The 24,651-nt window shown below is 41.0% G+C and overlaps 1 protein-coding gene across 8 annotated transcripts in view; it reads right to left on the bottom strand.

The window, feature by feature from the left end:
• Positions 1-24,651, bottom strand: part of MIOS (meiosis regulator for oocyte development) — a 119,359-nt gene that overhangs the window by 49,334 nt on the left and 45,374 nt on the right. For 5 of the 8 annotated variants that reach the window (XR_007479221.1, XR_007479224.1, XR_007479222.1 and 2 more), the window contains exons 1-2: positions 1,587-1,816; positions 254-353 (exon numbers count right to left, since the gene is read on the bottom strand). The gene's annotated coding sequence lies outside the window, so the exon portion shown is untranslated. Of the gene's footprint in view, positions 1-253; positions 354-1,468; positions 1,490-1,586; positions 1,817-24,236; positions 24,291-24,651 lie in introns of those variants that run through there. The other 3 variants (XM_049714816.1, XM_033420605.2, XM_049714817.1) reach the window with 3 other exon arrangements.

Below are 24,651 nucleotides of genomic sequence, written 5' to 3'. Positions count from 1 at the left end.
CTACTAGCTAGACCCTAACAAGCCCCTTAATACTCCAAGACTATAAAATGGAGATAGAACCCACCCTATCTCCTTCTCACAGAATTGTGACAATCAAATTAAATGAGTTCTACGCATCAACAAATGCGTCAGTATCACTACGATTCCTTAAACAGCTCTGGAAATTAATGTTTTCAAATGCCGGAGACACTGAAAAATTGGGGGTAAAAGGGGTAGGATTTGCAATAATTACAGCTTATATTTAGATGCTCACCTTCAAGTATAACAAGCACTCACTTCCCATCAATGGTTTCTGAGCAAAGGAAAGCCATGATGATGATTCTGTGTTCCTCACCAGAACATCTATAACAGCACTGTCCAACAGAAACATAGTGTAAGCCATACAACTTAAAATTTTCTCATGGCCACATTGAAAAGAATAAAAAGAAATAAATCTAATTTAGCAATATATATTATTTAACCTAACATCAAAAATATTATCCTTTCAGGCTTCCCTGGTGGCGCAGTGGTTGAGAGTCCGCCTGCCGATGCAGGGGACGTGGGTTCGTGCCCCGGTCTGGGAGGATCCCACATGCCGCGGAGCGGCTGGGCCCGTGAGCCATGGCCGCTGAGCCTGCGCGTCTGGAGCCTGTGCTCCGCAACGGGAGAGGTCACAGCAGTGAGAGGCCCGCGTAACGCAAAAAAAAAAAAAAAAAAAAAAAAAAAAAAATATTATCCTTTCAACATGTAATCAATGTAAAATTAATGAGAAATTTATCTTTTTCTCTTTTTTTTTGTGGTACCAAGTCTTGGAAATACAATATGTATTTTACACTTTCAGCACATCTCAATCCTGTGTGGCTACTGGACAGTGAAGATCTATATAATACTAAGTGTACAAGGTATCCAATCATCCTTTTATGTTGTTGTCTTTTCTACTTGTCTTACCATGACAAATAACAACAGTAGCAGTTTCAAGAAATTTCTATCATCACCATCTTCAAGGAGATGCTCTATATATCTCCAAATTTCCCTTAAAGTATAGTTAAACAAAAGGCTGCAAAGGCAGTCATTTGCTAAGTCATTTAGGAATGCTCGTGGCTCCTGTGAGAAGCTTTATCCTCTTACGGAATTTTCATTACTCGTACATGCAGAGGACAGAGCTACGCGGGTGACAGGCCCTTTAAGAAGTATTTATTTAGAGTACAACTAGAGCAAGGCTGGCTGCTCTGCCGGGTAATGCAGAAATCTAAGGGCGACTCCCACACTCCAGACACCTGGCTGAGCTTCGCGTCCTAGGGCAGGACGCGGTTCTAGACAACCCGGCAGCGGTGGAGGCTGCAGCGCGGACCCAGCACCCCGAAGGAGGTCCCCGAGCCCGCGGGCCGCTCGCAGCTCTCAGGCCCGGCCTGACGCCCGGCGCGGTTATCCCGCAGCGCTGAACGCTACTCCCCGCGCCTCGGCTCCAAGGAGGCCCCGGGGTCCGCACCCGCCCGGGCTTTTCAACTGGGCTTGCCCGGGCGCCTAGCGGCAGTCCTGGAGCTCCCGAGCCCTCGACTCGGGCCTCCCGGTCCCGAGTGCGGAGACGCGGCCCGGCCCGCACTCACCGACCTGGCAGGCAGCGCTGCCTTCGTACTGCCGCTTCCGGCCTAGTCGCAGCCCCTCCCGACGGGGGTGGTCCACACGCCGGCAAGATGGCGGCCGCACGACGCGGTCAGTAACCGGGGCCACAGGACCAGGGTCCACTACCCGACCACCGCGCCTCGCAGACGCGCGGACTTGCCTGGGCCTGGGAAGGGGAGTTACCTGCTACGAGCCCCGCCCCTCGCTCGCCCGCGGAGTCGTACCGCCCTGGGGCGGGGCCACGGCCCCAGAGGCCCCGCAGGCCCCGCCTGCTGTCCAAGAGCCCTGGTCCATCTCCTCAGGTCCCGCCCCCTGAATCCCCAGGCGGGATCCTGGTCACGTGGAGCCGGATTCCTCTCAGAGCTGGGTTATCAATTTTAAGGGATTTGGATGCTTTAGCTCGTTTAATTGGTTTAAATTTCCATTAAGGTACTTCCCTGGTGGTCCAGTGGTTAAGACTCTGTGCTCCCAATGTAGAGGGCCTGGGTTGAATTGCCGGTCAGGGAACTACATCCTGCGTGTGATATCTAAGATCCTGCACGCCCCAACGAAGATGCCCTGTGCAGCAGCTAAGACCCTCACAGCGAAATAAATAAATAATAAAAAATAAATTTCCATTGAAAATTTATTTGTGGGGCTTCCCTGGTGGCGCAGTGGTTGAGAGTCCGCCTGCCGATGCAGGGGACACGGGTTCGTGCCCCGGTCCGGGAAGATCCCACATGCCGCGGAGCGGCTAGGCCCGTGCGCCATGGCCGCTGAGCTTGCGCGTCCGGAGCCTGTGTTCCGCAACGGGAGAGGCCACAACAGTGAGAGGCCCGCGTACCGAAAAAAAAAAAAATTTACTTGTGGGCCATCTATGTAGTAGAAAGTCCAGGGTATTTGGTTCACGATTTATTCACTCATTTACTCATTCCACAAACACGTCTCGAGTGCCTGTTGCGCACTTGCTGTAATGCTGGGGACACTGGAGTGAGCAAAAAAGACATGGTCCTGGCAGGAAACAGGCAATTAGAGGGCTGCCTAGTTAGGGCTAAAACAGCGCTTCGGCAGGAGGCGCGCCCCTTTAGTGTTTGGGGTGTGTGTGTCAGGAATACTTCCTTGACTGCTAGGCTGAGACAAGGATGAAGATGAGATAGCTGGGAAAGCAAACAGGTCGGAGGGATTTGGAAGAGAAGAGCCTTCTAGAGCAGAGGAAGAGCATATAGCAGTGCGGAAACAGTGGAGTATGGACGAGTGAACAGAGGAAGTGGGGAGAGATTGAGATGATGTATTAGAAAGGCATTTGGAAATCAGGTTAGTGAGTCTGTATGGACTTTTCCTAAAGGCACTGGTGCAGTCATTGAAGGTTTTTAACCAGGAGAATGGTGTAATCAATTTTTATGGGATAAGGTAAGTATCCAAATGAGAGATGATGGTAACCCAGACTACCAGTGGTCTGGAGAGTGGGGATGGAGAGAAGTGTGTGGCCTGGGGAATATTTAGACGTTGAGATGAACAGAGCTTGATGATTGATTAAGTGAGTCAGGGAGAAAGAGGATTCTAGGTTTCTGGCTCCCGTAATTGAGTGAATGGGGCTGCCACAGGTGTTACAAATCTTATAGAAACTTTCTTCAGTTGTCCAGCAATCTGTGCTTGTCTGTTCACAGTTAAAGGTGGGTGATTTGGAGCTTGTGATAGATATAAACAGCATACTGAGCTTAGTCCTGATGATTTTCAAGGCAGATAGTTTGGGTAAGAGGATGAGTTTGGGGAGAGTATTGCCTGTGGAGGTCTAAGGCTCCTTTTCACTCCTGCTGTTGGAGAAGTGGAGGCTTAGGAAGGTGCTGAGTACTGAGGGCAGATACCATAGGATTCATCCCTTCAAACACTATCTTGCCAATCTTCTCAATAGTTTTGGTCCTGGCCCCAAATCCCCAACCTCAGATCAATACAAGTCCCTTCCTTCTCCACTCCTACCATACAAAGCTGAGGGAAACATCTCACACTCAGGAGGTGACTTTGCTTCCTACTTCAGAAAGGAAATTAAAACTATTAGTTAGGAATTCCCAGAGTCTCCTACTATTTTCTCTTTCCTTCCCCTCACATCTACACTCACTCCCATTTTTACCTTCTTATAGCTGACGTAGAGAAAGAGGAGGGGCCCTATATGCTGTTTCTCCTGGGACCTAGCACCATCAATTTTCTCCTCTTCCATGTGTCTTCAACCGCCTCATTTCTACTGGTTCTTTACCTTCAATATATATTCAAGTCACTCCCACTTTTCTCCTTGAAGGAGAAAGCCATACTCATTCTCTCTAATCCCACATCCTCCTGTCTTCTCCTGAATTGGGTCGACTCAGACTTTCATGCCCACCATTCCATTAAAACTGGTCTTTACTTGCCTATTGTTGTCATCCCCTTCTGGAATATATGCTCCACATCCTCAGTTTTCATTCTGTTAAACCTCCACCCGCAAGTGTCAGCAAGGCATTCGGTGACCCAGTTAGGAATGACCATTCCTTGGCCTCCCTTTCAGCTAGGCGTGGCTATATTGAAAAAGACTCACAGACTTAGAGAACGAACTTGGGGTTACCAGGGGGAGGGATAGTTAGGGAGGTTGGGATTGACACATACACACTGCTATATTTAGGACCTACTGTACAGCATAGAGAACTCTGCTCAATACTATGTAACAAACTAAATGGGAAAAGAATTTGAAAAAGAATAGATAAATGTATATGAATAACTGAATCACTTTGCTGTATACCTGAAACTAACACAACATTGTTAATCAATTGTACTCCAATATAAAATAAAAAGTTAAAAAAAAAAACTATGACCTTTGAGATGTGAGTAGAACTGGATCATGTCCCTTAAAAGAGAAGCTGCTTGCTGTCTACTACCTCTTCTCCCTTCTTGCTCTCTGGAAAATGGCAAAAAGAAACATGGACTGGAAAGGGAAGCCATGTATTTAGGAAGGCAAAACTGCTCCATTAGTCTAAGTCCCAGCCTAATTTGGGGAGCTGAGGTTCCCTCCTCCCTTCGATCAGCCACAAAGTTTCGACCATTACACAAGAGAAAATAAACTCTCTTCTTTTAAAAATTACTGTTTGTTCGGACCTGTTTGTTATAGTGGCTTAGCTTATTCCCTAATAGACAGGGACTCTGTCTGCTTTATTCTCTACTTAATCTCCAAGACCTAAAACAGTGCATAGCACAGAGCATATGCTCAAAAATTTGTTGAATAAATCCTAAAGCAATATCTTTCTCTGCTCTACACTCCCCACTAGCTAATATCTTTTTCTCCCCTTTGTTTTCCATCTAAGCTTTTGTGAAAGTGTACTCTTTTCACATTGCTTTCAGTTCCTTGCACCCTAAAGTCCCCATAGGAATAAGTGACACTTTTCTCATTCTACTTGGAAACTGATTCTCCTTCTTCACTAAACCGTGTTCCTTGTGAGTAGAACTGGAGAATGTCCCTTAAAAGAGAAGCTGCCTGACATCGACTTATTCTTCTCCCTTCCTGCTGTCCGGAAAATGGCAGACAGTATTTTACTTGTGGATAGTAAACTTTTAGTATAGAACTTTGGATTTCCTGTAGCGCTCGACTACATAATATGTATTCAAAAATATTTACGAAGTGGGAGAGTACATTGTATTTGTTGGAAGGTTAAAGTGTATCAGGGAATTTAACAGACTGGTCTGAGGTTACACTAGCTGTCTTTATCAAACATTCATTTTTGTAATGGATGCCGGAGTTGCTAGTCTTAATGTTTGTTTTGTTTTTTAAACTTCTGTAACCCTAACAGGATGCTCTTCTTTTTAAGCTCCTTTATTAATGTTGTGGCGATCCAGTATAGGATTTTCTGTTGTGGTTTTAAACCAATAAAGGAGAGCAGTTGAAGATTGCTAATTTCCTTCTTATTTACTGCTGCCCTCGGCAGCAATTCAGCAACTACTGGAATAGTCCATGGAGTCTGTGACTGGCTAACCCCAACTCCCTTTATTTTCACATGAAAAAAATCAGTCTGTACCTGAGAGCAACTTTTACTCTTTACGCACCAAGTGGAAATTAAGGCCCTGTGAACATGGGATATGGCTTAGGTAAACTTTTTACAAAGGTTGAGGATGAGAAGATTTGAGATATCTTAAAATAATGGTCTTTAAAAAGTATTCTAGGGCTTCCCTGGTGGCGCAGTGGTTGAGAGTCCGCCTGCCGATGCAGGGGACACGGGTTCGTGCCCCGGTCCGGGAAGATCCCACATGCCGCGGAGCGGCTGGGCCCGTGAGCCATGGCCGTGAGCCTGCGCGTCCGGAGCCTGTGCTCCGCAATGGGAGAGGCCACACGGTGAGAGGCCCACGTGCCGCAGAAAAAGAGAGAGAAAAAAAAAGAAGTATTCTAGCACACTCCCAAATTAATTTTGTAAAACAATGCACTTATTCATACATTTTGGTGGATTACATCTAACACTGTCATAGTAAATTTACAAAGTTGCCAAGGGTATGATTTTTAATACATTTTTAATGTTTACATTGTAAATAAAATGGTTGTATCGAACTTTAAATGTATCCAATGAAATTTATATACCTTAGTGTAAATTTCTCACTATCATTCATTTAAAAATTTAGTGAATAAGCTATTCTTAAATTGTAGGAAATTTTATATTATTCTATTTTTTCCTCCTTGAACTTGTATGTCCATTCTACTGTCTCCCAGTGGATTATTTATGAGCTTGATAACAAACAATTATATAGCATGTACTACGTGCCAGATACTTTACAATAAAGGCTCATTTAACACTCTGTCTCAGATTGGGTGCTTTGAGAGCCGTCTTCCAAGATGGAGATTAGGTTGTAGGATACTTACTAGAGAGTATTCTTGAGATAAACACTTGCGAAAGAGAGGAAGAAGATGTAGGATTGGGCAGAGGGAGAAGCCGAGCTATGGTTCAATACCAATAAAGGACTCAGCCAATCCATGGGAAACTTTGGAATTGAACTGGCCCTTCAGAGTTGTCTTGAGTTGGGACAAGGGACCCAGGCCCTTATTACTACCTCACTGATGTGGATGTGTCATTGATATGAGCTGTCCCTTGAAAAAGGATGACTTTGAATGAGGCAGTTTTCTTGGCAAGGCAGTCCCCAAAGAAGGCTGACAGCTATGGGCCAGCTGCTGGTAACACTCCCAGCAGCTGAAGGAATAAGTCACTCATTACTGAAGGGGGACATCTGGGTGGTGCATCACAGAATTCACCACAATCTTATAAGGATGAGGCTGATAATTTCCCCACTTTACAGATGAGATAACTGAGGCACAAAGAGGTTAAATAAATTGCCTAAGATACCTCTTAAGTGGTGGGGCTAGGATATGAACCCAGACAATCTGGCTCTACCCTTGTGCTTCTAACTACTGGTCCATTCCATTCACTAAAACAGCCTCTGATCTAATTCTATGTGCCATTAAAATTATCTTTTAAAACAGAGGTTGGCAACCTTTTTTTTTTTGTGAAGGACCGGATAGTAAATATGTTCAGCTCTGCAGGCTATACTGCCTCTACCACAACTCCTCAATTCTTTTGTTCTAGTCCAAAAGCAGCCACGGACAGTTCATAAACAAAGGGGCATGGCTGTGTTCCAGGAAAATTTATTTACAGAAACAGGTGGCAGTTTGGATTAGTTTACTAACCTCTGTTTCAGGGGAAAAAAAAATATTTCAAGATCGAGGAAACACTCACCGTTTATTGTTACAGGAATAAAGTAGTACCAGATGGAATATACATAATGATCCTAACCTTATTTTTTAAAGACCAGAGGGAATTGTGCCAACATTTTAACAGTAGATGTCTCTGTGGGGTAGGTTTAAAGGTGATCAATATTTTCTTTATTATACTTTTCTGTTTCCTGAGATAAAAAATGTAAAACTTTTTTAATGAGAGAAAACCCAGTGAATATTATTTTAAAGAGTATTGTTGGAGGGATTAGGATGCTCAATTCCATAATGATAGACAGACACTTCAACTTCATAATCCTGTACCCACAGAGTTAAGTCAGAGATAATAAGGTTCAAGCAGCAATGCAAAGGGTCTATCAACTGGGGTAGTTTTAGGATGATAACTGCACCATGGGTGATGGGAACATTTCTTGCTTTGCTCATTGATTGCCTCTTCACAGGGTGTCTGTTTCACTAGTGGATATCTTGGCATTATGAATTAAATGTTTGTACTCCCCCCCTCAAATTGATATATTGAAATTCTAACCCTCCATGTGATGATTTTAGAAGGTGGGGCCCCTGTGAGGTAATTAGGTCATGAGGGTGAAGCCCTCAAGAGTGGGAGTACTGCCCTTATAAAAGCGACCCCAGAGAGCCCCCTCAACCCTTTTCTGCCATGTAAGGACACGATGAGAAGTCGGCACTGAAACCCAGAGGAGGGCCCTCACCAGAACCCCACCGTGCTGACCTCATCTCAGACTTTCAGCATTCAAACTGTGAGAAATAATCTTCTGTTGTTTATAAGGAACCCAGTCTATGCCAATTTGTTACAACAGCCCGAACTGACTAAGAAACTGGGCTTATCCCTTCCAATGAGCACTGAAGCACTAAAGTAGCAACCATCAACATCACAATCAAATCCCAGTGAAACCACAGCCATCTCTCTCCCTGGTCTCTTCCACTCATTGGGTGGGATTTGAATAAATCACATTTGGGCTTTTGAAACAGATAAGGTGTCTAAATTCTGCTAATTTCTATGCTCCCACAGCCATTGCCCTAGTTTATTTAGGTCTTAATTACTGCTCATCCAGACAATAGTCTCCAAACTTGTCTCTGGTTCCCCTGTTCCTACCCTTTTATGCTAAACCTTTGATCTTCCTGAAGCACATCTCAAGCGACTCTCTTATTTAGAGCCCTTCATTGGCTCATGTTTCCTACAGACCAAGATCCAAACTCCTCAGCCTGGAGTTAAGATGTCAATACTGTTAATTCTTTGTGGTTGATGAGAAAGAAAATTTGTATTTTCAATGGATCAAATTAATTTTAGAATTACCTGAACCCAATGAAGCCCAAAGCAGTTGTATAAGTAGTAAAACGAGAAAAAGACTTCCCGAACCAACACTGCAAGTTAGACATATATGTAACTGTGAAGATAATGAGTTCAGAACCGGTGTCTTTTTTTTTTTTTGCGGTACGTGGGCTTCTCACTGTTGTGGCCTCTCCCGCTGCGGAGCACAGGCTCCGGATGCGCAGGCTCAGCGGCCATGGCTCACGGGCCCAGCCGCTCCGCGGCATGTGGGATCATCCCGGACAGGGGCACGATCCCGTGTCCCCTGCATCGGCAGGTGGACTCTCAACCACTGCGCCACCAGGGAAGCCCAGAACCAGTGTCATTTTGAGGGAAAGACCAGGTCACCAAAAACTCAAAGCATATCTGATTGGCCTCAGCCAATAATTTGGACTGTTTCTGATGTAATGTGCAATGTGTGACTATAAAATCTTCAAATGGGTAATGGACTTAATTCTCATGTTCAAAATCTTGGACTATCAGCCGCTTATTTGCAAAACTAAGCCTGGCTTTCTCAGCTGAGTATAATTGTAACCCCAGGAAGAAATGGAAGAGGTAAGAATTCAGAAGCATAAAGAGAATCAGAATCAGGATAGAAATGATGAGGAAACAAATTTACTTCCTAAGTTTTAGCCCTTTTGTAAATTTTGTATCAGTCAGTTTTATAGTCATTGCAATGTTGAGTATATTTTGTCTTCTCTTGAAAAACATTTAAAAAGGGGGACTCAGTTTGCAACGATGTTTACGAGTTTGGAGAAATGTAATCTATTAAATTAGTATATTTCATGAATTATCTGTGTAAGTGAGGTATATATACTGTTTTAAAATTAATAAGTTAATAAATGGTGAATATTCCTCTCTATGTAACATACACAAAAGCTTCTGGCATATTAAAAGAAGTTATAGACATGAGATTGTTCTCATTCTGGCCCAACATATCTTTCCAACTTGATCTTTTAACCCATACTAGCTCCAGCCCTACTGAATTATTCCCAATTACTTTTACAAAGCAACTTCCCTAAACATGCCTTTATTCCGTTTTTCCCTGGAATATCCTTCTCCATGGCTTAGAAAAATTAAATTCTATCCATTTCTCAAGATACGTCCCTCAGTTTCTCAAAGTCTCCCACAACTGGAGGTCATGTCTACCTTTCTAAACTCCTTGGCACTTGTCACTGTGCCTGTCTCACACCCTTAGCCTATTTACACATACACACACATAATTACATATTATATTATAATAATGTTATTGCAGATTATATTACAATATACTCATATGGTTCTACTGTGAATTCCTTGAGAGTGGGATACACATTACAATTATCATTGTTCCCCATATTATTTGTTGAATCAAACCAATGAATGCATGATGAAAAATTAAAGAAACACATGAATGCTTCCATTCCAACTCAAAATTTAAAAATATTATTGCGAAAACAATATTGAAGGAAATGTCTTAAAATTCAGATATTTCTAACATGCAAAACTGTTTTCATTTTTCTGCTTCACTTTCAGGATTTAGCTATGCTCATACAGCATATTTGTTTATGTAACAGGATGTTAAAAATAGGATTTGTCATCACTAGACTGGAGCAAAATAATAGGTGATGAATATTCTCACATTCCAAAGTGATATCACCTATGCAGTGCTAGCATAGTGCTAACACCTATGCAGTACTGGAAAAATTTTGTAACCTGAAAACCTAAACACACTGAGGGATATAAAGGGGTTGGGAATGAAGAGTCTGGGGGAGATTTTTTTGGAGAAATTCATTTCCAGGGAGTCTCACTCCTAATCCCCTAGGAGAGGTCTAAAAGTGCTGTTCTCAATGGAGAGCTTGATCGGTGCAACTGGGAACAGGGATGCAGGCAGGAAACGTGGCACACTGCTGTCTGAGCCATGCCTGGAAACTCAAAAGGCCAGCTAGTTACTCTGAAGGTCGAGAGGTGAGAGGTGCGTCTATGGGAACAACCTTCATTCCTAGTGTTTGTCAGGATAAATGATGCAGGAGCGTGCCCTGCAGACTAGATGGGGGTCACAAGGGGAGAGAGGCAGCCTAGAGCAGTCAGTTAGAGGGCTTTCTGGTGGGAGGGAAGCGACTTCAGCTGATAGACTTTGGAGGCGTTTCATGTCTGGTGTGAAGGAGGCCTGTGTTTGACAGCTGCCAGAGAGGAGACCTTGCCAGTTTAAGAGACCTTGACAAGGGATCCTCAGTGAAGCAGAATCCCTGACGAAAGCAGGAGAGCTGGAGAGTGGAGAAAGGGATCACGTGAATATCTTCCAAAACCAAAGCAAAGTAGTAATCAGTTAAGTAGATCTTTCCAGGCTTTCTGAAGAGTCAGAAACTGCTCTTCATGAGTTTGCGGAAGACAGAGAGGCACAAAGTGGGGAAATGGAAATGACCATTTCCCCTTTCCCACTGCAGGCTTCCAGCCTGAAGCGAGCCCCAGCTGGGGAGAGGCTCAGCGGCCATGGCTCACGGGCCCAGCCGCTCCGCTGCATGTGGGATCCTCCCGGACCGGGGCACGAGCCCGTGTCCCCTGCATCGGCAGGCGGACTCTCAACCACTGCGCCACCAGGGAAGCCCGCATCAGTTTTATGACTCAATGTGAAAGAAGTGATTTTTATATCAAAGACTGATTCAGAGACTCATGACACCTGCCTATAATTTCATCCAATGGGAAAGGAAAATCCTGCCCTCAAAAATAGGTATGAGGGGCTCCCCTGGTGGCGCAGTGGTTGAGAGTCCACCTGCCGATGCAGGGGACACGGGCTCGTGCCCTGGTCCGGGAAGATCCCACATGCCGCGGAGCGGCTGCGCCCGTGAGCCATGGCCGCTGAGCCTGCGCGTCCGGAGCCCGTGCTCCGCAACAGGAGAGGCCACAACAGTGAGAGGCCTGCGTACCGTAAAAAAAAAAAAAAAAAGGTATGAAAGGACAGTTGGGGGAAAAATAAAGTTGTTTTGTGATGGATCCTATGGAGTCCTGCTCTTTTAATAAATTCGTTACATTCAACTGTAATCAGAATGAGTGAACCATTTTACGCAACTAAAATTTCAAGTCTTTAATAAATTAGTACAAATTGTAAAATATGATAAATACACAAAAGTTTCTGCAACTGTACACTAAAATATTAATTGCATAAACACTGTGATATTACACAGGGCTGAGGCCTATGGTTCTGTAGTTTGTGCATTAGCACCTCCAGGAAGGCCATTTGCATCATGGTTATTCTACAGTTGTCAGGCAGCAAGACTCTTGAGGAAGGGACACTTTTCTAATATGAGGTATGATGCTATATGTTACATGTATGGTACCTTAAAGGAAATGATACTGTATATCCCAAGAAGTATTCACGCATGGTGTATTAACTAAGCAAATGCTCAGACTGTTAAAACTGTTATATTGTGATGATGGACGTTTACACATTGAGTTTAAAAATAATCTCTCCAAAAGCAACTTCGTTTTTATTAAGCTGGAGGGAAAAGCATCTGTGTAATTGTTTATTTAATGGTTTAAAAGTTAAAATTCCAAATTTTATTTGTTTTTTTTTAACATGTCAGCCAAGAAAATACATATCTGTCATATTTGCTGTCTCATAAGTATGCCAGAAATAAGTGTATTGGGTGAAATTGAATAGCGCCAAAGACTGAATTTAACTGGAAGAGACTGCTTAAAATGGGAAGGCACTGAATTCTGTGAGAAACTCTAAGCTTTTTTTCTTATCCTATCCTGCTATCTTATTCTATCATCAGGAACTTTGTCTCCCAATACATGTAAATTCTACATCTCTGATTGAAGATCTAAACCATTTCCTGTTTATATAGAAATAATTTCTTATATTAAAGCCTGCAAATTGTTTATTAAATGCATGTGTTATTGCCTAACATTTTTTCTTTCTTGTAGTTTTACTATATATGTCTGGGAAGTAAAACTCCCACTTAATAGCCTATAAAGTCTGCTGATGTATCAGCAGTTGCCTTGACATTATTAGATGCAAGTAAGCCCTACCCTGACTATTAAATAGAATAGAATCTAAAAAATATAAGAGGAAGGACACTTCCAAACTCATTTTATGAGGCCAGCATTACCCAAACCAGACAATAACACCAAAAGAAAATAAAGTCACAGGCCAATATCCTTTATGAACACAGACGCAAAAATCCTCAACAAAATATTAGCAAACTAGAATTCAACAATACACTAAAAGGATCGCACACCATGAACAAGTAGGATTTGTTCCAGGGATGCAAGGATGGTTCAACATCCACAAATCAATGTGATACACCACATTAACAAAATGAAGGACAAAATTCATACTGATCTCAATAGATGCAGAAAAAGCATTTGGCAAAATGCAACATCCATTTATGATAAATAGAAGTGGATAAGCTTATTCATTCTAATAAGTGCATTGACTCTATTCATTTTTCTTGTAGTTGAAATTAACATTGGTGTCCCTAGCATCTCTTTAAAATTTTAGTTTCTGAAAATTATTCCTTTTAACCTGAATTTTTTCCTTTGTGTTTATTTTAGGGGTTGGGGAGTGGAGAGTATATAAACAATGAAATAAAATCTACTCCCTTTTAACTATGCCCACATATATACACAGGGGGATGGGAGTTAAGGGTGGTTATTACTCACAACATTCTTCCTCTGGACTTGGAGTTATTGATAATTGAGAAATACGTACAATAGAGACATGGAGGTCAGAGCGTCAGCATTACTATTAGTAAAGCTGAATGCAGCTTGGACCTGCAACCCCAACTAAGTTTCCTGGTACTAGCATTCATGTCTAGACTTTGGACTTTCTCACCAAACAGAACCTTCCAGCTGCAAGGGATGTTACTCACTACTTCCCATCCTTAGATCTCTAATAGTAAGTCATGTAGAAGATGAGGTCACACAGGCATAGAACTTTGAACACATTAATTCCACCCACTCAGGAAACATGGACCAGTGGATGTTAGACTATTACCCCCATCATTTAGGATAAATCTAAATCCTCCTCCTGTGGAGAGGACTAAATAAGGGGAGAAAAGAGATACCAAAGGTTATACACTAGTAGGAGTATCATAGAAATATGAAAGCAGGGGCGTACTTGTTAAAGTTGGAACTACAGTCATTGATCAGTTGCAACCATAAGTTGGCCAAGGATACAAGAATTTGGCAAAAATCAATGGAAGCATCCTATGAGCTTCAATTTGCTGTATGGAATTTCCAGTAGATGATATTGTGTATTTGGTTATTACAGTATTTGTAAGTACATACCCTTCATATCGGTAATATTTAGAATAAACTTATGTACATATATATATATATATATACACACACACACTTTTTTTTTTTCAGGGTCGATTGTTAAATACTTTCCAGCAAACTACTGGGTACTGTCCTTTTCCTTCATTTCCTTCCCTCTGCTGGGTCAGTTGGGTACTAAGCTCTTCGATTCTACTTTCTAAACATTTCTTGGAATTGTTCACTTCTTTCCATTCCTACTGTTGATGCTTAAGAGCCCTGTGTCTTAGTTTATTAAGTTTCCTAATAGGTTTCTCAGTCTCCAGGCTTGCTTCCCTGCAAGATTAATTCTTCACACGGTCACCAGAGTGATTTTCCTAAAATGAAAATGTAATCATGTCATTCCTCTGCTTAACATTGTTCACTGGTTCCTCATTGATTTCAAGATAGTCTAAACCCTTTAACACAGCAGAAAAGAAAAGTGTCTACTTATCCTCTGCTCCCTGCACTTCCAACCTCTGTGTCACCGTCTGGGCTGGGTGCCACCTTTGCAGGTCTCTTTCGTAGATATTATCATGCTGTATTGCTGTTGCCTTTTTTTGTCTAATATTTTGTTATAAAATTTTTCAAACATACACAAAAGTTGACAGAATTATATAGCAAACCCACTACCCACCATCTAGATTCCACAATTAACATTTGATCTATAATATTTGACATATTTGCTATATCATAATATTCATCCATCTACCCATCCCTCTATGCATCTTCCGTTTATACAATGCATTTCAAAGTTGCAGACACCAGTACACTTGCTCCCAAACACTTCAGCATGATCTTACTAGCTAGAGTGGGATATCTGACTACTTAAAAATATTTTTGGTAAAACTTGTCATTGCCTTTTTCTTACCTATCTCTTCCACTAGGCCGAGGTGACTGTGTCATTTGTTTTCTACCCAAAAACAAATAAGACACAGTATGCCTCACACATAGTAGGAACAAGGTTAACATTTCTTAAATGAATACGTTTCAGATTTCATCAGATGTTAGTTTCTTGATTTATATATCAAAGTAATTTTTTCACCCCTTTGATTCATCTTATTTCCCTACCAGAAAATTTGTAGACAGCAACTTTCGTTCTACCTATTCAGCATCATAGGGAATTAAGAATTTTAATCTGTTAATGATAGTAGACAAACTCTCTCATGGTGTCTTTCTACAAAGCCCCACAAGGTGGTGCCCAAATATCTTTTTTTCAAACAGTAGTCCCTCAAGACCCATGGTCAGTCCTCACTAATTTCTGTTGATATTTGGCATTTCTGAATTTGGTTAATTAGTGTAATGGAATATTATACATATAAATATAAGTAAGAAAAATTACTTACATAAATAAAATTACACATGTGTATTTCTGAATCTATGGCTCTGGATATAAACAATGAATAATGATATTAGGTACCTTATATTTGTGTGAGTTGTATATCATTAAAATGTTTTTCACATCCAAAATAGTAAAATATGAATTCATCTCAAGCCCTATTTACTGTAAACTTTGTCCATGAAAAATTTACCCTTAGTACAGAATTTAAAAGGACAGAGGAAGAAACAAACTATTGTATAGGAGGAACTATGTAATTTAGATGTAACTCAAAAAATGATGACTCTGTTACCTCAACTGGGGACAATGTTGTGTGAAACGGAGTTGTAAAGCGTTGACATAATGTGGGATAATAAGTTACTTAATGTTCTTAAAACACTTTAGTTCCAGAAATTTGATTGATTTATTTAAAAAACTTTCCTTGTTGAATATTCTTATTAAATCCCAAATGGACTGACCAGAAAACTCAAATGGATGTTGAGTTTCTGCAACTTTTTATTCATCCAAATGATGATATCTAACCATATTACTAGCTGTATTTTGATCATGTATCAATAACATGCAGAGCAACCACAGTTTACTCAAATCAGTGTAACAACAATCCCAGGCTACTCTGGCAAACCTGCCCAAACCTAAAGGAGAAAGTTCTTCAACTCGGGGCTCTCATAAATGGTGTTCATTGCCTTTGATGGCCCAGGCATTAAGATTTACACAGTGAGAGATGAGACTCATTATGTCCTGGAACTTAGCCCATGATAATTTGTCTTGAGCCATTTGCTACTAAGGGAAAATTCCTATTTTTCAAACATATATTGTTGGCCATATAACAGGCTCCTTTTTCTCCTGCTCTGGCACAAGCCTGGATGGTACCAAGGCCTAGAAACCTCCTGGGGTATTTAGGGATAATGAAAGATGACCAGCTGATGTACAAAGATCTAAACTTTGTTCCCTCACTATCTCACAGGATGATCTTTGGGTGGGTCTCAACACCTGCCCTCTATTTTATCACCTGTGAAGTGGAAGAATCAAATAAAAGTGGTCTCTAAGTTTCCTTCCAGTTCTGAGATTTGATGCTATTATTTGTCCCCAATAAAAGAAAAGTGTAAATACCATCTAGTGGGAAATGGAAGAATTCACCAAGATACAATACAACACTTTCTAATACCTGAAAATAAAATCAACTAAATGAAAAATAGAAAATATTTTCCCCATTAAAAGCAGAGTTTGGTCAAGGCTTAATAAATAGATCAGGGGTCCCCAACCCCTGGGCCACACAGCAGGAGGTGAGCGGCGGTCAAGCGAGCGAAGCTTCATCTGCCGCCCCCCATCGCTCCCCATCTCTCACATTATAGGCTGAACCATCCTCCCCCCCCACCGCCCCATGGAAAATTCGTCTTCCACGAAACCTGTCCCTGGTGCCAAAAAGGTTGGGGACCGCTGAAATAGATTTAATCGTTTATTTTTGGGTGGATTCTGCATGAAAATGTTAAGACTTCTTTATTCACTGAAGGGAATAATTTTTTTTAAAGTTGGACAGTCAAACCTATGATAGAGCAAGACCTATCTACTTTCAGATATTTCTTAGAAAGGAAAATTGTAAAGATTTCCAGATAGCATCCTGATTTTTCGTCATAAAAAATCTGCTCTGGGCTTCCCTGGTGGCGCAGTGGTTGAGAGTCCGCCTGCTGATGCAGGGGACACGGGTTCGTGCCCTGGTCCGGGAAGATCCCACATGCCGCGGAGCGGCTGGGCCCCTGAGCCATGGCCGCTGAGCCTGCGCGTCCGGAGCCTGTGCTCCGCAACGGGAGAGGCCACAACAGTGAGAGGCCCGCGTACCGCAAAAAAATAAAAATAAAAAAAAAATCTGCTCTTAGTAAAGAATAAACAACACAGAAAGAGAAAATATAAATATTTAAGGAAAATTTTAGAGAAAGCTTCAAGCTTGTAAAACCTCTCTTGTTCTCAATGAAATTAAATTTTCAGTCTCTTATTTCCAGAACTTCTGAGAACTTCCTTACGTATGGGGTCAAAAAAAGAGAGATGGCATATGTAATACTACGGACATAATATTACACCTTTTTCCCCTCTGAAAATACAATAGCAGCTGTGTTTTGCTACATAGCCTTATCCTTATACTAATCTTCAGTGTTAAAGTTATACAACCCTCTGTATTCCTCTCCTTGGTTAGCAAGGGATTACTTGGAGAGACATATCCTCGTTGTGTTCTACTTCCTCAACACACTTCTTCTTCTTCTTCTTCTTTTAATACTCAGCTATCTCCACATCTTAGCATACCTGGTCTGAAGAGCAGTTGACATTTGGTCAATTACACTTGAGGCACTTGCCAAGAGAGATGCTTGGCCATAGTGATACAAAGTCAGCTTAATAAAATTCCTGCTAGTTGATGCTATTCGAGGAGCAGACAATGGCATGGAGCCATCTACTGGTCCATCCCCAACCCAACAGCTTTGCTTCTCATTGGGGCTTCTCCATCTGGCATGTATGAAAGAAGTCAGTCACCCATCTCATTCCTTATTGCCTTTGCATATATTTCCACCCCCTATTCAAAGTCTGGAAAAATCATGCTCACAATTTCCCAGCTACCATTCCATGAAGGAAAGGTGCCAAAGAAGGAAACTGTTATTCCTTTTCCAGAACTTCTGAAGTCAATATACTTTAAACAGGCAAGCATTTCAAACCATGCAGAACATTGTTTCAAAATAAGCTTTCTTGTTTCCATTCTAGGGTATACTGAGCTAGCCACACAGGAGTCTTCTCTTGCCAGGGAAGCCTGTGGGTTTAGAAGGCATTTGGTACATAGCTGGGCATACTGAGTGCTAAAGTTTGCTGAAGATTTAAATACAGGATTAGATTTTAAATTGTTAATATACCCAGAAAAATAGTTTCACAGGGATGTTCAGAGGGGATTGCTTCCTGATTTCAAGTTCTCTTTCTGCGCAGTAGTTCTTCCAGCTAACACAGAAAATCTGTTAGTTTTGCTCTCATAATCTATTTTTATTTTTTGGCCTGGTTTTATTTTTTAAATTTTTTTAAACATCTTTATTGGAGTATAATTGCTTTACAATGGTGTGTTAGTTTCTGCTTTATAACAAAGTGAATTAGCCATACATATACATACATCCCTGTATCTCCTCCCTCTTGCATCTCCCTCCCACCCTCCCTATCCCACCCCTCTAGGTGGTCACAAAGCACCGAGCTGATCTCCCTGTGCTATGCGGCTGCTTCCCACTAGCTATCTATTTTACGTTTGGTAGTGTATATATGTCCATGCCACTCTCTCACTTTGTCCCAGCTTACCCTTCCTGCTCCCCATGTCCTCAAATCCATTCTCTAGTAGGTCTGTGTCTTTATTCCTGTCTTGCCCCTAGGTTCTTCATGACCGTTTTTTCTTTTTTTTTAGATTCCATATATATGTGTTAACGTACAGTATTTATTTTTCTCTTTCTGACTTACTTCACTGTTTTCATACTCTTTTGATTGACTGGGTGTGCAGCTGTACTACAGCTTGGAACTCTGGTGGAGTTGAAGTTAACAAAGTAAACGTAGAAAATGGGGCTCTATGGAAACAGAAGGGCAATTCAATTTTTGACTTGACCTCTGAACTCATTGAAATTGTGCGTGTAATATTAAGACAGAAATGGTGGTGGTTCTCTACAACCCTGTAAAAATATTGGCATGGTCAGGAATTAGTTACAATGAAAACCAATGAAATACCCTTGCAGCAATCTGATACTACCTTGGAGAAGGTGGAAAAGTCAAACAGGCCCTGTGATCGAACCACAGTCATCATATAGAGCGGGACTGAAATGTTTTTAAATGGCTGTGTACCTCCTGCTCCCCATAATATAATGGGAAATTCAGACTACGTGGGTGTAATTCTTTGAATATACAAAAATATTCATTAATAGAGGTTTGGTTGTGTTGCTGTGATCTATTTGGATTAGAAACTTTAAAAATCTCAATGTGGATAATTTTTTATAAATATGAATGAAAACCTTTTTCTCTTGCCACATGCCAGTTTTCAATACCACTGGCTTGAAATTAAAAATGGCAAACTCTATATTTTATTAAAGTATTTATAACTGATTTTTCTACTAAAGGTGATACACGGCAGATGGTTTTTCACCATCTACCATAATGTGGAACAGACATTTTGTCTTGTATCTCCTGCTTTTGCCAGCTTTTATGAGTCAAGCAATATATGGACAAAGAAAGAAAGGATCAAAGTCCAATTTACTTGCAAGGAAAAGTCTCCAGGGTAAAAAAGTGTTTTGTTCTGTCTTTATTAGTTTTAGCCTCTTAAAACCCTAATATGAATTTTTCCAAATAGCATTTGATGCAAATAGCAAACCACATATTTAGGTATATATGTGATATTCTATTTTGATATGATAATAATGCACCTTACAAACTTATAGAGCATACTTATAAAAACATCAGAATTTCTAGAGCACTTGTACATTTATTATCTCATTTGAGCTTCACAGTAGCCTTGTTAGAATGGGCATGACAGAGATTGCCACTCCCATAGATAAAGAAACTGAGGCCCAGAGAGGTGAAGTGGCACACTCAAGGCCGCAGGCAAATTAATTAGTAAGTCACAGAGCTAGGATTCAAACTTAAGTTCTCCCTGTTAGGTTTCTTTGTCCCTTACCACTGCTACAATATGAAGTGTAGTCATTTTCTCCCTTGATTTCAAAAAAGTTAAAAAAAAAAAAACACTGCACCAAAACAAGATGGGGCCTCACCAATATGAGATACAGTTTGAGAATTAGGCAGAGTATTATTTACTTCTAGACAATTTTGCCTAGTGTTTGTTGAATTTTGAAACTATAATGTACTTTCTTTCCCTCTCACTTTAAGCAAGTTTTACTTTGGGAAGATGCTCGGAATATATGGTATTTTGTTTGCTTTTGATTTGCACAATTTTACAAGAGGAAAAGAATTTGTAGACTTAGAAAGAGATTTAGTTCTTTACAGTGTAAGCCCTATGTCAGTAGTGCCTCTCTTTTTCACTTCCTTCTCCTCTCAGAAGCAAGCAATTCGCGACCGCATCACCTCAGGCCTTTCCTTATGCAGAGTTGTTTCATGAGTAAGGGCAAGGATTTTGCCTAACCTGTTCGTCCTATTTTAGACCTCACTTGCTTCATAGATCTTGTCTTCATCGTGGACAGCTCTGAAATTTCTAAAATTTTTCTCTTTGACAAACAGAAAGATTTTGTAGATAGCTTGAGTGCCAAGATTTTTCAATTGACCCCGGCTGGCTCCTTGAAATATGACATCAAACTGGCAGCCCTTCAGTTTAGCAGCTCTGTCCAAATTGATCCACCTTTTTCTTCTTGGAAGGATCTACAGACTTTTAAACAGAGGATCAAGTCTATGAATTTCATTGGGCAAGGTACTTTCTCTTATTATGCCATCGCCAATGTCACGAGGCTACTTAAGAGAGAAGGGTGCAAAGATGGTGTGAAAGTGGCTTTGCTGATGACTGATGGCATCGACCATCCAAAGAATCCAGATGTTCAAAGTATTTCTGAAGATGCCAGAACTTCAGGAATATTATTTATCACCATTGGACTCTCTACTCTAGTCAATGAAACCAAACTTCGTTTGGTATCTGGGGATCCACCCAGTGAACCCATTCTACTGTTGAATGATTCAACCCTTGTAGATAAAATTCAGGATCACCTGGTAGGTACCTAATGGGTTGGTTTTGTATATATTTTTCACCATAATATTGATAATTTGTTTACAAATTCTGTAAGGATAGATAGTGGGCCAAAAAGATGAAAGGGAAAAAAATCCACCTTGGAAATGGAAAAGAAGAATCTCTCCCATGTGTCTCTCTACTTTCTTGATAGTTTATACCACGTAATCTGGGGAAGTCCCAGACTCATTCTCTGGAACTTTATTGTCAGCTACTGCTGAGGATTTTGGAAGAATTAATTTCCATTCATCCACCTCAGACTCCTGTTTGTACATCCTGGGCTCATTGAACACTGCTGACTTATATTCGATATGTAGTCAACTTGTGGCCCGCTATATTTGTACTAAGTTCTTCTTTTCCCATTACAGATGTGCAGGAATATTTTTTGACTGTTTGTCTCACCTATTGCCATATTATGCTCAAGTGAAGTTCACAGACTTCCATTAAAAAAAAAAATCTCCTTGTTTTTTAGGTGTTAACAAGGTCACCCAGTTTTAAATCAGCTATAACCTGCTGTCGCCCCACAGTTTCTCCCATCAAATCAATGAGTCCCACTAGATTGATCTGATTAGCTGTGTCACTGCTTTTCTTTATTGGTTGTGAGAGCCTTTCCTTGCTGCTAGGGAAAACAGAAGGCAAAGCAATCAGAACAAAAGCCCTCTTCACAGCATTTCTCAAGGAGGAAACTCCTGGAGATAAGGTGGTTGATTTAAGTGTCAAAATTGATTTTCTTAAGAATATTGATTTAAAAAAAGTTTCTTGAGAGGAGGGCAAGGACAATGTGTCCTTTAGGTCCTGAGCACTCCATATGGGCTCTTTTCTATCAGTTGAAAAAACCGCAGGCCCCGTTTCAGAGTCTGTTTTTCTCCTTTTGTCCCTTCCCTCAATTCTTTTCCCAATATTACTTTGATTTTGTTACTCTCAGCTGTTTTCAGCATGAGATGCTGGGTTTTTCTTACCTAAATAATAGTGATCATGTCTTGAGTGCTCTCTGTGTATTGTGCATTGCTCTGAGTACTTTACATATTTTATTTTATTCAATGTTTACAACAATCTTATGATGTAGGTACTATTATTATCTTCATTTTATAGTTGAAAATTTGAGGCCAGCTAAAAACCCTGGAGTCTGCATGCTTAACCCTGTAAAGTTATATTGCGAAGGAGAGTAGTAACTATTTTTTATGGTTTTCTCAATTAAAATTGCCTTGAAAGAGTTAAGGAACATCCCTTCTCCAAAGTTACTATTGTTTCTAGCCTTTTTTAACTTGGGCATTAGGGGTAGATGGGGAGAGTTCTGCCTAGACCGCAGGTGATAGGCTCAGTTCCCAGGTACTTGGGGTGAACGCTTACGTGAGCATCTCTTCTGCAGGAAAGGGGAATGTGCTGGGTGCCTGGCTAACTGCGTAGCCCTGCCTGCGCCATAGTTTAAGGAGTCCTCACCCCTGAATAAAAGAGAAGTTTCAAGCATGTCCAGGAGAGAACCCTGGGGTTGTGATGAGTCACTTGTTGCTGCCTGGAGAGGACACAGGACAGGCAGCTCCTTGTTTGGCCAGATGTGTCGGTTCAGGAGGTTCATACGCCCTCCAGACACACCCTTACCAAGAGCTCCTGCCCAACTGAGAACACAGGTTGTTGGCAGTAAACCTGAAGCAAGACTGCTTGTTTCTGGGGAAACCAAAAAATGACCAAGCATCCTAATGACTCTGCTCTTCCATAGCATCTTGTGATTTCAGCTTATTTGTTCAGATGGAAGCTCTGTGAAGAGAACTTATTAGACTTTTCAAAGAAAGATATACCAAGCTTCAATGTTTCAAATTGCCATGGTCTAGGAAGCAGAACTTGACTTTTGATCTGACCATTGGAAAAAGTCCTCATCTAATCTGTTTCTATTACATCTGTAGTTCAATTTTTTAAACTTTTTATTTTGTAATTATTACGCAGTTGATTTTTTAAAATAAGTTAATCCAGTATAATTTAAGTACACATCTGTCTACTTTGAGTGCATGTTTCCCTGAGTTTTGATAGATGTATACACCCATGAAACAACCAGCACAAGTAGGAAAGAGAACACTTCTATCATCCCTAAAAGTTTCCTTATGCCTCTTTGCAATACGTGTTTCCCTTGTCCCTTAAACGCTACTGATCTGACTTGTCATCCTAGATTAGTGTACTTTCTAGATTTTTACATAAACAAGCTCACAGCACGTGCACTCTTTTTGTGTCAGGCTTCTTACTGCCAGCATAATGATTTTGAAATGCATCTGGGTTGTTTTTTGTATCAGCAGTTTATTCTGTTTACTGCAGAGTAGACTTTAGTTGAATTTCACTGTGGACAAAGGAGTGTCCACAGTGAACAGATTTTGCAGGAGCCAAGACAAATCAAGGAACCATCACACATTCCTTGACGCCTCTTGCAGGAAGTATCACATAAGAATCCCATGAAAGCATTTTAGTTCTGAATTACCCAAGAGAGACCTGATGATTCCAAGGTGAAGAAAATACTTGTGCTCCTATTTTATTATGATTTACATAACAGTATTGAAACCTAAGAAACAGATTCAAACCAATCTCCTGGATATATTACTTGGTCCTTCAAAAGAGCAAGAGAGAATACATAGAGATTTTAAAACTTCTTTATCACCTTTGATATTAAAAATTTTAAAGTCTTTATGGGAATAAAGGTTGTGGCAAATTGGTCTCATTCTCTGAAAATAATTAAGCAAAACATCCATTTAGTGTATCCTCTCCTTCACATACAAAGGGATCAACTTGAATGGCTATTCTGCTACCGTAGTAAGCTGCAAATATATTTTTTTTATCATAGAGTTTGTAATCCTTGCCTACTAAGTTCTTTATTCTCATCCCATTTGCTGTCATGCTAATAACTTTGACACCTTCCTCACAGTTTCTCCATTCCCTTCTCATAGCCTTGACCTCACGGTCACTCGCAAAACTGGCAATTCCATTCTAGCCTTCTTTCTTCACATATATGCCATCATAAAACTCTGACTCCATTAGTAAAATGACCCTTCTTTTGCTCTAGTGAGGTCCTTTCTCTATATTTTTTCATTTAAACCAGTGGTCCACAACATTTTTGGCACCAGGGACCAGTTTCGTAAAGACAATTTTTCCAAGGACTGGGGTGGAGGACAGGGGAAGGTTTCGGGATGATTCAAGCGCATTACATTTATTGTGGACTTTATTTCTATTATTATTACATTGTAATATATAATGAAATAATTATACAACTCACCATAATGCTGACAGGAGGAAGAGCTCAGGTGGTAATGCGAGTGATGGGAAGCGGCTGTAAATAGAGGTGAAGCTTTGCTCACTTGTCCGCCCCTTACCACCTGCTGTGTGGCCCAGTTCCTCACCTGGGGGTTGGGGACCCCTGATTTAAACTACAGTATCCACCTAGACCTTACTTGAACATGCCCTTCCCTCTGGCTTTGACCATAGTCTCCCAGCTGTCCTCCACACAGCCTGCCTCTCCGCTTAAGTGAAAGGCCTCACTACTTCCCAATTCTCCAGCTCTGTCCACGTGGGCCCTTCTGTCCACTCTTTTTAAATGTCCCTTCTCACTGCTTCCTTTGTCTCATTGCCCACACTAGTCTTTATGCCTTTTTTCCTTATAAACTTTGACATATAGAACAGCATTCCATCAA

The sequence above is a fragment of the Orcinus orca genome, chromosome 9, assembly GCF_937001465.1.
Source record: "Orcinus orca chromosome 9, mOrcOrc1.1, whole genome shotgun sequence".
In the NCBI taxonomy this organism is placed as follows: Eukaryota; Metazoa; Chordata; class Mammalia; order Artiodactyla; family Delphinidae; genus Orcinus; species Orcinus orca.
This window is presented reverse-complemented; position numbering and strand designations above follow the sequence as displayed.